Consider the following 13,783-nt stretch of genomic DNA (forward strand, 5'->3'; position numbering starts at 1 on the left):
GAAGGGGTCTGCCTTTTGCCTTTTGCTTCTCCTGAACCTGAATTCCTTGCTTGAAGACCAAGTTCACATTTTTCTCTTTGTTGAATAAATCTTACAATTCCATTATTTAATACTGTTGATGCTTTCACACCCTCAATACAAAGCCTGGCCTCAAACATCCACTGCTGAGCCATCATTAAGGCCAAAATATAGATTGACCTGGTTCACATGGAATGCTAAACCAAACCATGACTTAACATGTACATGGAAGCCTGGTGGTTCTGGAGAAGAGATCATGGCTGCTGCACTCCTTCTCTGGTCCACCTGCTGCTGAGCAACCCAAGACTAAGCCATGGGTTGGCTTCACAGGTGGATTTGCTCTTAGTGTGCTACTCATTGATTGCATCAAAGGGACAAATCATGAACCCAGATTCTGCAGACATGTTAGCCAAATCATGGCTGAAGCCCTGAGTAACACAGTTTAACCCCAGGTAAGATGGCAGCAGCTGGAGTGCTTCTTCCACAGTCTTCATTCCAGGAACCCATACACTTCTGCATACAATACAAACCATGGTTTGTGTTCATGTTATGTGCAAACTTTGCCCCTGTCTCATCACCAACTATATAGCATACAGTTGTTGTTCTTCAAAATGGTGATAGATTTGTGCAATTGTCCCAAATTCTCAGTTGTCCTTGTTCATCCCCCATGCTTCCACTTGGGTACTAATACCACCCAACACAGCTACTCTAGCGTATATGCCGAAAGGCATATAATATCCAGTATCTGAAGACATTGTTAGCTGATAACTCAAGCAAACTGAATTCTTGTCATTCGGGGATGGGGAAATACAAAATTGTGAAAGACTTCGGAACATTATTACACAATATCTATTTAGAGTTCCACTTACATAACATATGAGTCGATATACAAATAAGCATGTGCCTGCCTTAAGGATAAAGACATTTTCGTGCATGACTAAAATATGAAGACTGATAAATAATTTTAATATTTCTGAACTTACTGTTTGGAGTGCCATACAGAAATGCGAAAATAAAATGCATTTATCTCTTTGTCTCTTCCACTTTCTTGCAATTAATCTGTTAGATACGGGTGAAAACAGTACAGTATTCACATTATTATTTCCATTTAACAAAACTGTAACTTATCTCTCTAATATACAACCTTTTACCAACGCAAGGAAAAATAACCATCTTTGATGCACGAACATTAGCATTCTTAATTGATCACTGCTGAGCAAACACCACTTTTGGAAATAGCTTTTTAAAAACAACAATATTTTTAACAACATGTTAATGGCATCGGTATCAGTTCTTGTGAGCTTCTGAAAGGAGAGAGATCATTATTTTTCTCACCTCTAGATTTGCAGTCCCCAACCCCCACTGATAAGATAATTTTGAACATCGAATCTTAACTCTGAAATTAGCTACATGTTTAGCCTCAACTGATTGACAGTACTCATTAACATGAATGTAAAGCTTTAATATTTAAAATCTGCATTTTATTAATATTTCATAGGGGGTCATAGGTAATGTCCATGTGTGAGAGATAGAAATGGAAGGAGGAGATAGCAGAGGAATCCAATTCAATTACTTCTCCCCCTAATTGCAAATGACTTCAAAGATTGAGGTACTCTCCCTCCTCCATGACCTTAGTGCATACGCTAGACTTCATTAGGAAACACTTTTTTTGTACCTGTCAGTAATCTCATTCTAATGTGGGTGGTCAGGTTGGGAACAGGATCATTGCAGAATTCATTGAGGTTGGGAATTGCCTCGGAGGCAAGGTCCGGGTGACATGGCTCAAGTTGGTGGCAAGGTCAAATCTTAGTGCTGGGCTGAGAAAAGAAGGTAAAGTATTATTTGTCATTTTTGTAGAATGTGTTCATGGCACAATATGAATAATCTATACAGTGGTACCTCGGGTTACATACACTTCAGGTTACATACGCTTCAGGTTACAGACTCTGCTAACCCAGAAATAGTACCTTGGGTTAAGAACTTTGCTTCAGGAGGAGAACAGAAATCATGCTCTGGCAGCACGGCAGCAGCAGGAGGCCCCATTAGCTAAAGTGGTGCTTCAGGTTAAGAACAGTTTCAGGTTAAGAACGGACCTCCGGATCGAATTAAGTTCTTAACCCGAGGTACCACTGTAATCCCTAAAATCTTGCATGGAAACTCAACATCACCCTCTGAGCCAAGATGGAAAAGAGATTTTTTTGAGGAAAAGGGAAGGAGATAGGGGTGCTGTTGTCCTTTTGAGGGTGTCCAAAGGATTCCCATCCCACTGTTGGAACAAGCTGCATTGGTAAATCAAGGTATCTAGAGGCTGGCTCCATCTGCACTATACATTTAAAGCAGTATCATACCACTTTAAACACTTATGACTTCCCCCAAGAATCCTGGGAGCCATAGTTTGTTAAGGGTGCCAAGAGTTGTTAGGAGACTTCTATTTCCCTCACAGAGCTACACTTCTCAGAGCGGTTTAAGCAGGGCCAGATTTAGGTTTGATGAGGCCCTAAGCTACTGAAGGTAATGGGGCCCTTTATATGTCCAACTGTCCTTTGTCAACAACAAATTGTCACTGTTTTTTGTGTCGAATATATGCTATAGGGTAATTTATGGACCTAATAGGTATCTAAAGCCATTTGCCGCTGTTGCTGTATGTAGGTTTTATTTTATTTGTTTTTCATTTTACATTTTGGAAATGTACATCCAGTTTCTTTTCCTTAATTTTTTTTGGGGGCTCCCAAGAGAGTGGGGCCCTAAGCTATAACTTGTTTAGCTTATATGTAAATCCGGCACTGGGTTTCACCAGCAATCCCTTTTCTGGGAATTTAAGCTCTGCGAAGGGAATGGGGCCTCCTAAGAACTCTCAACACCCTTAACAAACTACACCTCTCAACATTTTGGATCCTGTACTCTCAGTTTACTGATATACTTCTCATATTACTACCCTTTTAATACAATCTATTCTCTAGTTAAGTACTCTATATATTTGAAATGGCTGCCTAGTAAGAGAACACCCTTGGGAAATGGAGTAAAGGCTCTCCTTGGACCTAGTCAATAACATGAGTACTTTCCCTCTCTTGTTAGCAGCTTCTCTCCTGAGAGTCCCTTTTAAAATGCATCTTGGGAATAGCAGAGACAAGTGACCTCAGTAACATGGGGCATCAGAGCACACATGGATCAGGAGTTAAATACTCTAGGTCCAAAGTTATTATTATTATTTTGCTCTGCTTAGTATTCCATACCCAGATTTTGCATACGAACATCAAGGAGGCATAAATGTTTCTAAGGCTGGATCTAGACACATCAAAGAAGCGTTTCAGTTAAACGTGTTGTAAATCTCATCAGGGAAATCCAGTATGGAAAAATGGGAGTCCACAGCATCATCTGGTGGCACAGTGTTCTGTCACATATATAACACATATAAATCACTTTTTCTTTACCAATCTAGCTGAGTTCTCAGTACACTGATTGACACAACTGCTTGGACAGAACAATCAGTGAAATTCAGCTAAAGGGCAATTGAGATTGTTATCAAACTTGGTTCCTGAACAGCTTAGTTGTCGAACAAATTGGTTCTAGAACGCTGCAAACCGTTTTGTGAATGTTTTTTGGAAGCTCAACACCATTGGATTGGAAGCTTCTGCCGCCAATCGGAAGCTGCACCTTGGTTTTCTTTCCCCCCCCTCCAGAATAAGTTTTTATTAATTTACATCCAAAAGGAAAAACAAACAAAAACAGAAAGAAAAAGAAAGAACAAAACATATTAGTTTCACAACAAGGTTTTACAACATAATCGCTTATAAGACTTCCTTGGCTGCACCTTGGTTTTCGAATGGTTTCGGGAGTTGAACGGACTCCCAGAATGGATTAAGTTCGAAAACCAAGGTACCACTGTACATCCCAACGTTTTTGGGTTGTGTCCCCACCCCCATTGATTCTTTTCTCAGCTTCTAGTAGCTGAGAATTGCATACCACTATTTGAAATATTTTACTCTGTGGACAAATGATACATTTTCCTTCAGCCTAAAAGATATAACCCCAAACATTGCAGGCATAGTAAATATGTATGTTTTAGAACAGGAAGAAACAGAAAATGAATGCCAGCCAGAACATTTACAATATGCACTGTTTAAAGAAAAAAATGTGTTTGATCTTTGGCAAGTTCCCTGACTTTGAACTGACACTAGACAAATGATTATGGAGACAAGATTTGTGAAAAGCTTACTCCTCCACTAGTGGACTCCTGCATTCGGCTTTACTGCCAACATTCCTGACCGTGTAGGAACTTTGTCCCCCTCACGTGCAAGTAAGGTCAATTATTTTTGGTATATTAAAAAAGGAAGGGGGGGGGAAGGGGTTTTCAACCACGGAGCCTCAAATTAATTTAACACACATTGTAATGGCTTCTAAAATAACAGCATTTTAACTGGGGAGTTCATTAAGCATTTTCACAAATGCATAACCATTATTTTGCTTAGTCAGATGTTTCCTCAAAGGAGATTTCATTCACTTTAACTGCAGAATGTGCACGGCGAATAAAGCAATTTAGGGTTTTTTATTTACATTTTACCACTGATCCTGCTTTATGCGGGGGTGGGGTGGGGATAAGTTGCAAAAGAACAAAGGCACTGTTAGTCAGCATTTACTTCCCAGATATCAAGGCTTCTTTTTGCTTAAAGATACTGTGGTGAGGCTTTTTTTCCCAGGTGGGGGGAGTTAGGCTATATGCCTGAGTCCCTTCTAATTCCTGGATCCTGCAAAGATTCAATTGTTGGAATAACCAGTTCATCTTCTTGGTAATTGCCTAAGTATGGGTTGTTAGGGTAATAATGGAAAGTGCTCGCCTTAAGGCCAGGAGAGGCGGGGCTCCTGGGGGCCGGGACCGCCCCTGGCCTCAGAGAAGATAAAGGCCAGTCAGCCCGGTCCCAGGTTGCGGGAGCAACGTCATCATTGAAGAGCTGTTTCGGCCAGCATCCAGTCCTGTTCCCCGCCCGGCTTCCTGCTTCTGACCTTCCAGCGTTCCTGTTCCCCGCCCGGCTTCCTGCTTCTGATCTTCGAGTGTTCCTGTCCCCGCCCGGCTCCCTGCTTCGGACCTCGCCTCACACTTTGTGAACTATTTCCAGGCTAGTGACTCAGGACTGAACTTTGACTACGATAACAGTAACCTTCCCCCCGGGACCAGCACAACTGGCTTGTAGTTAGAAGGATTAAACCAGAGATGAGGTGTGTGAGAGCTGGTTGAGAAGCAGGCTGTAGGCAGAAGCCTGAGAAGAAGAGACATGCTTGATTTCTGCTTGAATCAAAGTCTATGGTTATGGGAGAAGCAAGACCTTCTTGGGGTGTTGATGCTGTCTCTCCATTGTAGGTTCAGGTTGTAAGGTAAAGGGACCCCTGACCGTTAGGTCCAGTCGCAAACGACTCTGGGGTTGCAGCGCTCATCTCTCTTTACTGGCTGAGGGAGCAGGCGTTTGTCTGCAGACAGCTTCCGGGTCACGCGGCCAGCATGACTAAGCTGCTTCTGGAGAAGCAGAGCAGTGCATGGAAACGCCGTTTACCTTCCCACGGGAGTGGTACCTATTTATCTACTTGTACTTGATGTGCTTTCGAGCTGCTAGGTTGGCAGGAGCTGGGGCCAAACAATGGGAGCTCACCACGTTGCAGGGATTCAAACTGCCAACCTTCTGATGGGCAAGCCCTAGGCTCTGTAGCTTAGACCACAGCATCACCCACATCCCAGGTTCAGGTTGTACATATGTGTAAAAAAAGCCATCTATCATGTAGACGCCACAGTCTCCACTGTCCCTCATTCCAAGGAAACTGAACCTTGGGTAAGAGTGTGTGCATGCAGCAATACAGCAGGTTAGCTTCAGAGTAGGGTAAAATTGTTAGATGTACAGGAACTTTTAAGGGATCTGTAATCTGAGTAATAACCCCAGATTTCAGCAAATCCAGTTTTCCCTTGTCTCCCTGTTCTGATTACAGTAAACCAGCTCAGCCAGTATTGCTGTGACTGTTATTTTCAAGCCCAGCAAGAGCAGCTGACATCCTTGGGTGGTGACCAAGGGACTCTCTTTTCTTATGCTTCCATGAGTGCTAGGCAGCTTTCATTATAATTGCCCACAACAACTGGAGTGCCATTAGCTGTATGAATGTGTTTTGCATATAACGCATACCCATGTGCAGACTGGAACAAGGCCATGCCTAGCTATATTTATCTGCTTATTTGTCTACCTTGTTTATCTATCCATCTACACATACACACTTTTATGTCAGTACGCAGATAAATACGGAATGATAATTCTACTCTGGCAGCTTTGCCAATGCTGAATCTGCAGCTCCGATATGATGAATACAAAACCAAAGGTGAATCAACAAATAAATCGCAGCAATAATCACCAAACTAATCTTTTAGTTTTCTTTGTTCAAAGGGAAACATATAGGTAACATAAACTCTTCAGCAAATTCAGATGGCTTGAGGGATCAAATTTGGCCACTACGATAGCTACAGAGGGGTTCATATCAAATGAATATGTAAATAGAATTGCTAATTCATCTTTTAGTAACTAACCAATGAAATAAAAAACCCAAAATCTTTCGTATGGTTTCTGAACCTGGCAAATCATGGTCACAGTTTTTTGTTTTAAAAAAACCTTTTGGGAAACCTTTAAGCTGATCTTGACTTCCTTGAGTGCTTGCCTAAGTTCCATTAGAGCTTTCCTCATAGCCATGACACTGGATGATATATCTATGCTGTAGCATCAACCAGTCAGAATTTGTATTTTAGTATGTTTTATTTGTTCATTCATTTGATAACGATTGGATTTTTGCCTTACTACAATTACATAGCATCAGCACAGAATTTGGGCAAAAAAAGCCTTCTTTCCCCCTAAAACCAACATAATCTGTATTGGAAGATCTGGATGTTCTTGATTGAGACATGATTTAAAGTGATTGCTCTAAGATGCTTATGTCAGGCCCTGCTGAAGAGGCAAAATACAATTTTGCATATGCACTCGATGTCATTTCATCTAGTTCTGGTGTTCGTGGGCACCTTTGAGTGTATATGTGAGAGGCGGAAGAGAAGACCACTAAAGGAGATGAGAAGATGCCTAGGGTCCTAGAGGAGAATGAATGATTGCATGCAGTCTGATCCTAAGCAGAGTTATGCATGCTTAAGGCCAATGCTTTTCCAATTAAATGTTCAAAGTACTAATGAAAGAATGTTATTGCATTGAAAAAGGTCTACATCAATGGACCAGGATGTGGGAGACCAGGGTTCAAATACCCACTGAGCCATTAAGAAGCTTGCTGGATGACCTTGGGCCAGTCACAGTCTCTCAGACTAAGCTGCCTCACAGGGTTGTGAGAATCAAATGAGCTTTCATTTATTTCCCAGGCTGTGCTTTGAAGTCCCAAGAATCTGGCCTTCAAAGCGTAGTATCACCTGAGGTCATAGTGATGTCAGGTGATTGCCAGATGGGTGCCACCCTTCTTCTCTCACATTTGGTCCACCAGGGGTGGGGAGATAAGGATCTGGGGCCTGCTAACCAGAAAAGATTCCCTACCCTTGTTACATTTGTTAAGTCAGTGTAAATAAGCAGCAAAATCCTCAGCATGGTTTGCAATTATAGAGCCACCCATTTGTGACTAAAGGGTAAAACAATCTGTCAGTCAGAATTGCCCTATTTTAAATTAGGAGCAGTGCTTGGTGAACTAACTAACCTATCAAAACAAAAACTTTCTTGCTTTTCTTCATGTATCTTGAACTAGCATTGCTAACTGACAATCCTAATCGAAGATCCTGACTACAGAGAAGCATGACAGAGTCCCATTCACAGCTACAATGCTGCTCAGGAGTAAGGTAGGACCTCTAAGTGAACCAGGAACCCTTTCACGCAACAGACTTTACCACCAGGTTAGACTACGGCAATGCATTGTACATAGGGCTGCCTTTGAAGACAAGTTTGGAAACAACAGCTAATGCAAGATGTGTCAGCAATTTCAACACAAGCTTAGGTATTTACTTCAGGCATTTATATGCTATTCAGTATTCAGAATCTCTAAGCCCTTCCTCCCAGGCACGATGCAGCAGGATTTCTAAACTCCCTCTTTCTGGGGCGGCCCTTCCAAGCTCCTTGAAAAACCACTGGTGAAACACAGAGGGCGTTTCGCCAGCTGCTTTTGACACATTGGAAGGAGGTGCTGTGAGGTGAAAAGCCACAAAGTACTCGAGAGCAAACCCTTGCTTGAATGCCCTAAAAGGGATTTTGCAACCTGTATCTAATCTGTCATACTGGTTTCATGAGAGGGAAGCAGGGAAGGGGTGCTTTGGATTATAAGTGACCCAATACAAGGTCAAAAAAGGCATAAGAAAAAGTGAAGGGGAGAAAATCCTGTTTGACTTTGGGATAAAAAAAATAAGCATGGTGAAAACTTGTGGAGTAAAAGACTGGGAACTAGACTTGTGCACTATGGATAAACATAGAAGGATTAATAAGATACCACCCAAGTAAATCATACAGGAAGGAAGGAAAGCAAGTGCTGTGCTTAGCTGAGGCAACAAAACAGCCTGATTAACAAGATGAAGTGCTGCTGGATGATCAGCAACAAGGAGGAAATATAGCCAGCATTTGCTAGATATATGGAGGTCATGATAGCCCCACACAAGAGCTATAGGCAGCATTGCCAGCATAAGGCAAACACCCGACTAATATATTTACATATGAACAGGGTGCCAGCAGGCAAAGATCACATAAGTAAATTTTTAGACATTACGTTGCAAATGTCAGGCAAGAAATATCACAGTCTGATTGATATGCAGAATTGTTGCCAGAACAGAGATGGCCAAAGTAAGTTCAAAGTCACAGGAAATGTTGTCATCAGCCTCCTGTAAAAATGTACAGTTGCTTGCTATTCTTCCTCTGCCTAAAGGTGACTATTACTATCTTTTCCCTAGGCTACTTGTTCAACGTATCTTATTATCATTACAAAGTATTATAATGGATTAGCTTCTCCGTATTGCGTTAGTATTGGAGAGAGCATGTTTGAGACGGCACACTGACAAGGTTTTTTTTAAAAAGACATTTATTTACCCCCACTAACAATTACCAAGCAGCTTGCTTTCAAGATTTTCTTTTTTTAAAAAAAAATCTCTAAATTGCATGCTTGCAATTTTTTTTGTCTCCTGATTATTCATTTAACAGAGAAAAAGAAACCGAAAAAAGAAACCAAAAAGAAGTGACTAGTATCTAATTAATATCTCCTAATGCCCAACTAATGTCAAGCATGACTCCAATTTATAATCAAACTATATCTTTACATTGAAAAATTCAATTACATTTACTGACACACTTTGAAATGCTACATTATTTATACTGGCAAACTTTGCAGCCTCTCTGTATATTTATTAACATTCTTTCCACAGTACAAAGCAGGCACACAATACAGATCGCTGCATTCTTCATTTTTTAATTTTTCAAAGTGATATTTACATCTGCTCGGGTAGGAAGGAAGGGAGGAAGGAAGGAAGGGGTTGCCTCTGTCAAGGAGATCCGAAAGATCAAGCAGAGCCAGGAGTTAATTTGCCCTCCCATTTGATTCTCCAGGCAAAACAAGGTAACCTTGACATTTCCCTCTTCCTCCTTCTTTCCTCCCCTCCCCTCCCTCCCTATTTTTCCCTCTTTCATTCTCATTCTTTCCCTCCCTCCCTCTCTCTCACTCACACTTCACTCTCAGTGCACACATCAACAATTTTGAGCTGTGAAGAGGTTCAATTGCCACCTTGGTGACTCACTTATAATGCACAAATCATTTACCAGGATAGCTTGAGGACATGACAATGACAGAGAGACATCTGTTGGGTGGATGGGATAAGAAAAAAGAGGTTATTCACAGCTGGTACATTAGCCATGCTAGCCACTAGGCCACCACAGTGTCCTAGTCCTACAGCTTCATTCCCCTCCTCTCTGCCTGCTCCCTGCTGTCAGCTGCCAAAAGATATCTGTTCTCACCCTTTGCTGAATGAAAAGGTGCTAATGCATGACTTCAGGATATGACAGAACATACAGTACTTACAAGTGTTTGGAGATGCAGCCAACCTGACCATGGGGAAAAGAAATAAGTAACTAAAGAGAGATTTTTTTGTCTGTGTGTGTGTGTGTGTGTGTGTGTGTGTGAGAGAGAGAGAGAGAAAGAGAGAGAGAGAGAGAGAGAGAAAGGAGGGGAAAATAGGCTTTATCTAGCTGTGCGTGGAAAAGGGAAACATTATCTTAGCAGTATTCCTTATACCGTTGCTTTTTTTTATTAAAAAGATCTATGTTAAAAAATTACACTGGGTTTTGTTTTGTATATGCACGTACTTATATAATAAATATGAGTCTATTAAATATGATCCATAGGCAATTGTTATATGAGCAGCTGGATTTAAATCCAACATGCTTGCTTTTCTGCTTTAATGGCGGGTGGTGGGAGCAGAAGTTATATCAGCTCTGAACAAAGAAGCAGCTTTTGGTAACTAGTCAAGCACACTACTGCTGCTATCTGTCTAAATGCACACATATACATGCACAAAACTGAATTTTCAGCTCAGTAATTTTAAAAATTGTTCTCACACGTAGGTCTCTTTTACAATCCAGACTTTGACCACATCGCAGCTGGCCTACTTTGTAGCTATTGCTATACCTATTTTAAAGATTGAGAAACTGAGCTTGAAAGGAAGCCCAACTGACTCCACAGCTAAGCTGCAGGTCTCCTGCAGGTCTCCACAGCTAAACATTGAGGTCCAGGCCTCTATGCGTTCTTTGCTGGTTTGTTTTCTCCTTTGCTTCTTTGAAGTTTTAAGATAACACAGTCCAGGAATGAGATATCCTGTGGAGAAAAGAAGAAAATAAATTAAGGAAAAAAATGAAAACAAAGGCATGGATGTAACAAAGTTACATATATACCCCAAACTACCCTGTAAGTATTTCAAGATGAAAAATGAGTGGGAATTCTGTTGTTGAATTTGTTACTTAAAGTAACTGTTGTATAACTCTAAAATCGCAATAAATTAATTTATTATTTACATTAAAAAAAAAATTAGATTCATATACCGCTCTTCATCATAATATCTCAGGGCGTCTCACAGAATATAAAAAAGGATTAAATAAGTAAAACAAAACAGCAAAATAATAACCCCCCTTCCCACAGATACATTTAAAAGTCTGTAGAATATTAATCAGCCATATGTATATATTTGCCAAAAAACCCCAAACCCAAACCCAAATGCTCACAAATTCACAGTCTAATCCAAACCTGGGATCTGCCAGGATGAACAAATTTTCAATAGGTGGGTCTTGGGCTGTCAGACAGAGGTCTGTCAGGATAACTCCCTCGACTCTGCTAAACCAGAGCTTACGCCACCTCAGCCAGGGCTCTGCCAGCAGAATTTAAGACAGCAGACCTTAAAAAGCTGACAAAAGTCCCCCAAAAGGGCATTCTGGGGATGTGGAAGAGGCGTGGCAGCTATTCCAAACCTCTTTCAGTCACATGACCTGGCAAGTCAGCAGAACTTACACTGGCATAAAAGGTGGTGTAAATCAAACTCTGTGTCAAAGGCTCATTTTCGCTCACCTAGGCTTGGGCCAGCCAGCTCAGCTACTGGGAGGGGTAGCTAATGGCACAGAATACAGAATCAGGATTCATTATGACCTTAACAGATTGGAGAACCAGACCCAAACTAACAAAATGAATTTCAGTTGGGGTAAATGTCTGGTTCTAAACTTAGGCAGGAAGAACCAGATGCACAAATATAAGGTGAGGGCACCTAGTTTGCCAGTAGTTCATACATTGAAAATGGTCTAGGTGTCTTAGGAGACCAAAAGCTCAACATGAGTCAACAGTGTAATATAACAGCAAAAAACAAAACCAAAGCTAATGCTGTACTAGGCTGCATCAAAAGAAGCATAGTGTTCTGGACAAGGGAAGTCATAGTCCTTGGTCAGACCACACCTGGAGTTCTGTGTCCTGTTCTGGGTGCCACAATTTAAGAAGGACAAGCTGGCACATGTGCAGAGGAGGGTGACCAAGGAGATCAAGGTCTAGGAGCCAAGCTTTATGAGGACCAATTGAAAGAGTTGGGTATGTTTATCCTGGAAAAGAGGAAACTGAAGGGAGATATGATAACCATCTTCAAACATCGAAAGGGCTGTCACATGAAAGATAGAACAAGCTTGTTTCTTCCTGCTCTGGAAGATAGGACAGGAACCAATGGATTCAAGTTACATGAAAGGAAATTGTGACTAAACATCAGGAAGAAATTTATGGCAATAAGAGCTGTTTGACAATGGAAAGGACTCCCTTAGGAGGTTGTGGACTCTCCTTCATTGGAAGTTTTTAAGCAGAGGTTGGATGGCCATCTGTCATGGATGCTTTCGTTGAGAGTCCTGCATTGCATGGGTTTGGACTAGATCACCTTTGGGGTCCGTTGCAACTCTAAGCCTTTCTATGAAATGAGTTTGGATAACTGATGCCAGTGTTAATTCTGCCACCTTTCTATATAATATACAGTGGTACCTCTGGTTATGTACTTAATTCGTTCCGGAGGTCCGTTCTTAACCTGAAACTGTTCTTAACCTGAAGCACCACTGGAGCATGATTTCTGTTCTCATCCTGAAGCAAAGTTCTTAACCTGAGGTACTATTTCTGGGTTAGCGAAGTCTGTAACCTGAAGCGTATGTAACCCGAGGTACCACTGTATTCTGTATTCTGGGTGGTGTTCGGTTAACCTGTCCCACCAAAATAAGTGTTTTCGCTTGTGCAGCAGGACTCTCTCCCCAATTCCATTCCCAGTTGTGCCATGTTTCCTTCCCAAACCTACTCCAGGGGATTGGGGAGAACCCCTAGAACAGCACTGGGGGTGCAGGGAGGGAATGTTCTGTTGCACAAGCAGAAATCCTTCTACTGGTGGAACGTGCAGCAGAAGGAGGCTGCTGATCCTCCTCCTTGTCACTGCCAGTGCAAGTGGAGAAGGGAGGTGATCAGGTAGGAAGATGAGGAAGGAGGAAGAGGAGGAGGGCCAGCAGCTGTGGGGTCAGCAGTGAGCCTCCTGCTCGGATGCAGGCCTTTGTAGGTGCCAGGCAAGGCGGATTCCAGACAGTAACACTCCCCATGCATGATCCTTCACATTGCTCACATAAATAAACATATCAGAATCCCTGGGAAGTTGCCTCAGAGCTCTTTATCCCACAGCCCATTAATGGATAAAGCGGAGCAGTTCCTTGGCAATAAGAGCTTCTAAAATAATTGCTCTATTTCCGAAATAATGTAGCAATCTATCTAGCTATATCTATATATCTAAGGGCCTTTTTTATGAATGTAGCATGTAGGCAAAGGATTCATTGTTAAAATTTGGATGTATGCAGATAGAAAGGAAAAATAATCTTGGAAACCAGCTTTGATCTGAGACCACTGAATTTAATATTGTTGGTGGAAAGGTGTTGATGAAAGCAACAAAATCTTTTTTGGTGTGTGTGGAATACTTCAAATGCAGTGTTTCCTTCTAAAGGCATCCTCATATATATCTCCTTGAAAATTGACAGGACTCCTTGTGATAAGTAGTGAAGGTGTGTATATTTATGCATATATAAATGATTAATCATAAATAGAAAATCATAGTATTATCTACACCTACATAGCAATTGAGTAATAATCAGCAGCGCTATTTATTAGTATTCATTAAACTTTGAGAAATAAGAAACAGGAGTGGAGTTAGTTTAAATTCAGAAGCTGCAGGGAA

The 13,783-nt window shown here is 41.4% G+C and overlaps 1 long non-coding RNA gene across 1 annotated transcript in view; it reads right to left on the bottom strand.

Annotated features, from left to right (window-relative positions):
- Positions 1-13,783, bottom strand: part of LOC114606531 (uncharacterized) — a 453,090-nt gene that overhangs the window by 58,544 nt on the left and 380,763 nt on the right. The window contains exons 7-9 of the long non-coding RNA XR_013394655.1: positions 10,690-10,875; positions 1,694-1,835; positions 1,002-1,077 (exon numbers count right to left, since the gene is read on the bottom strand). This is a non-coding gene — a long non-coding RNA (uncharacterized LOC114606531). The remainder of the gene's footprint in view (positions 1-1,001; positions 1,078-1,693; positions 1,836-10,689; positions 10,876-13,783) is intronic.

The sequence above is a fragment of the Podarcis muralis genome, chromosome 11 (assembly GCF_964188315.1).
Source record: "Podarcis muralis chromosome 11, rPodMur119.hap1.1, whole genome shotgun sequence".
NCBI lineage: Eukaryota > Metazoa > Chordata > Lepidosauria > Squamata > Lacertidae > Podarcis > Podarcis muralis.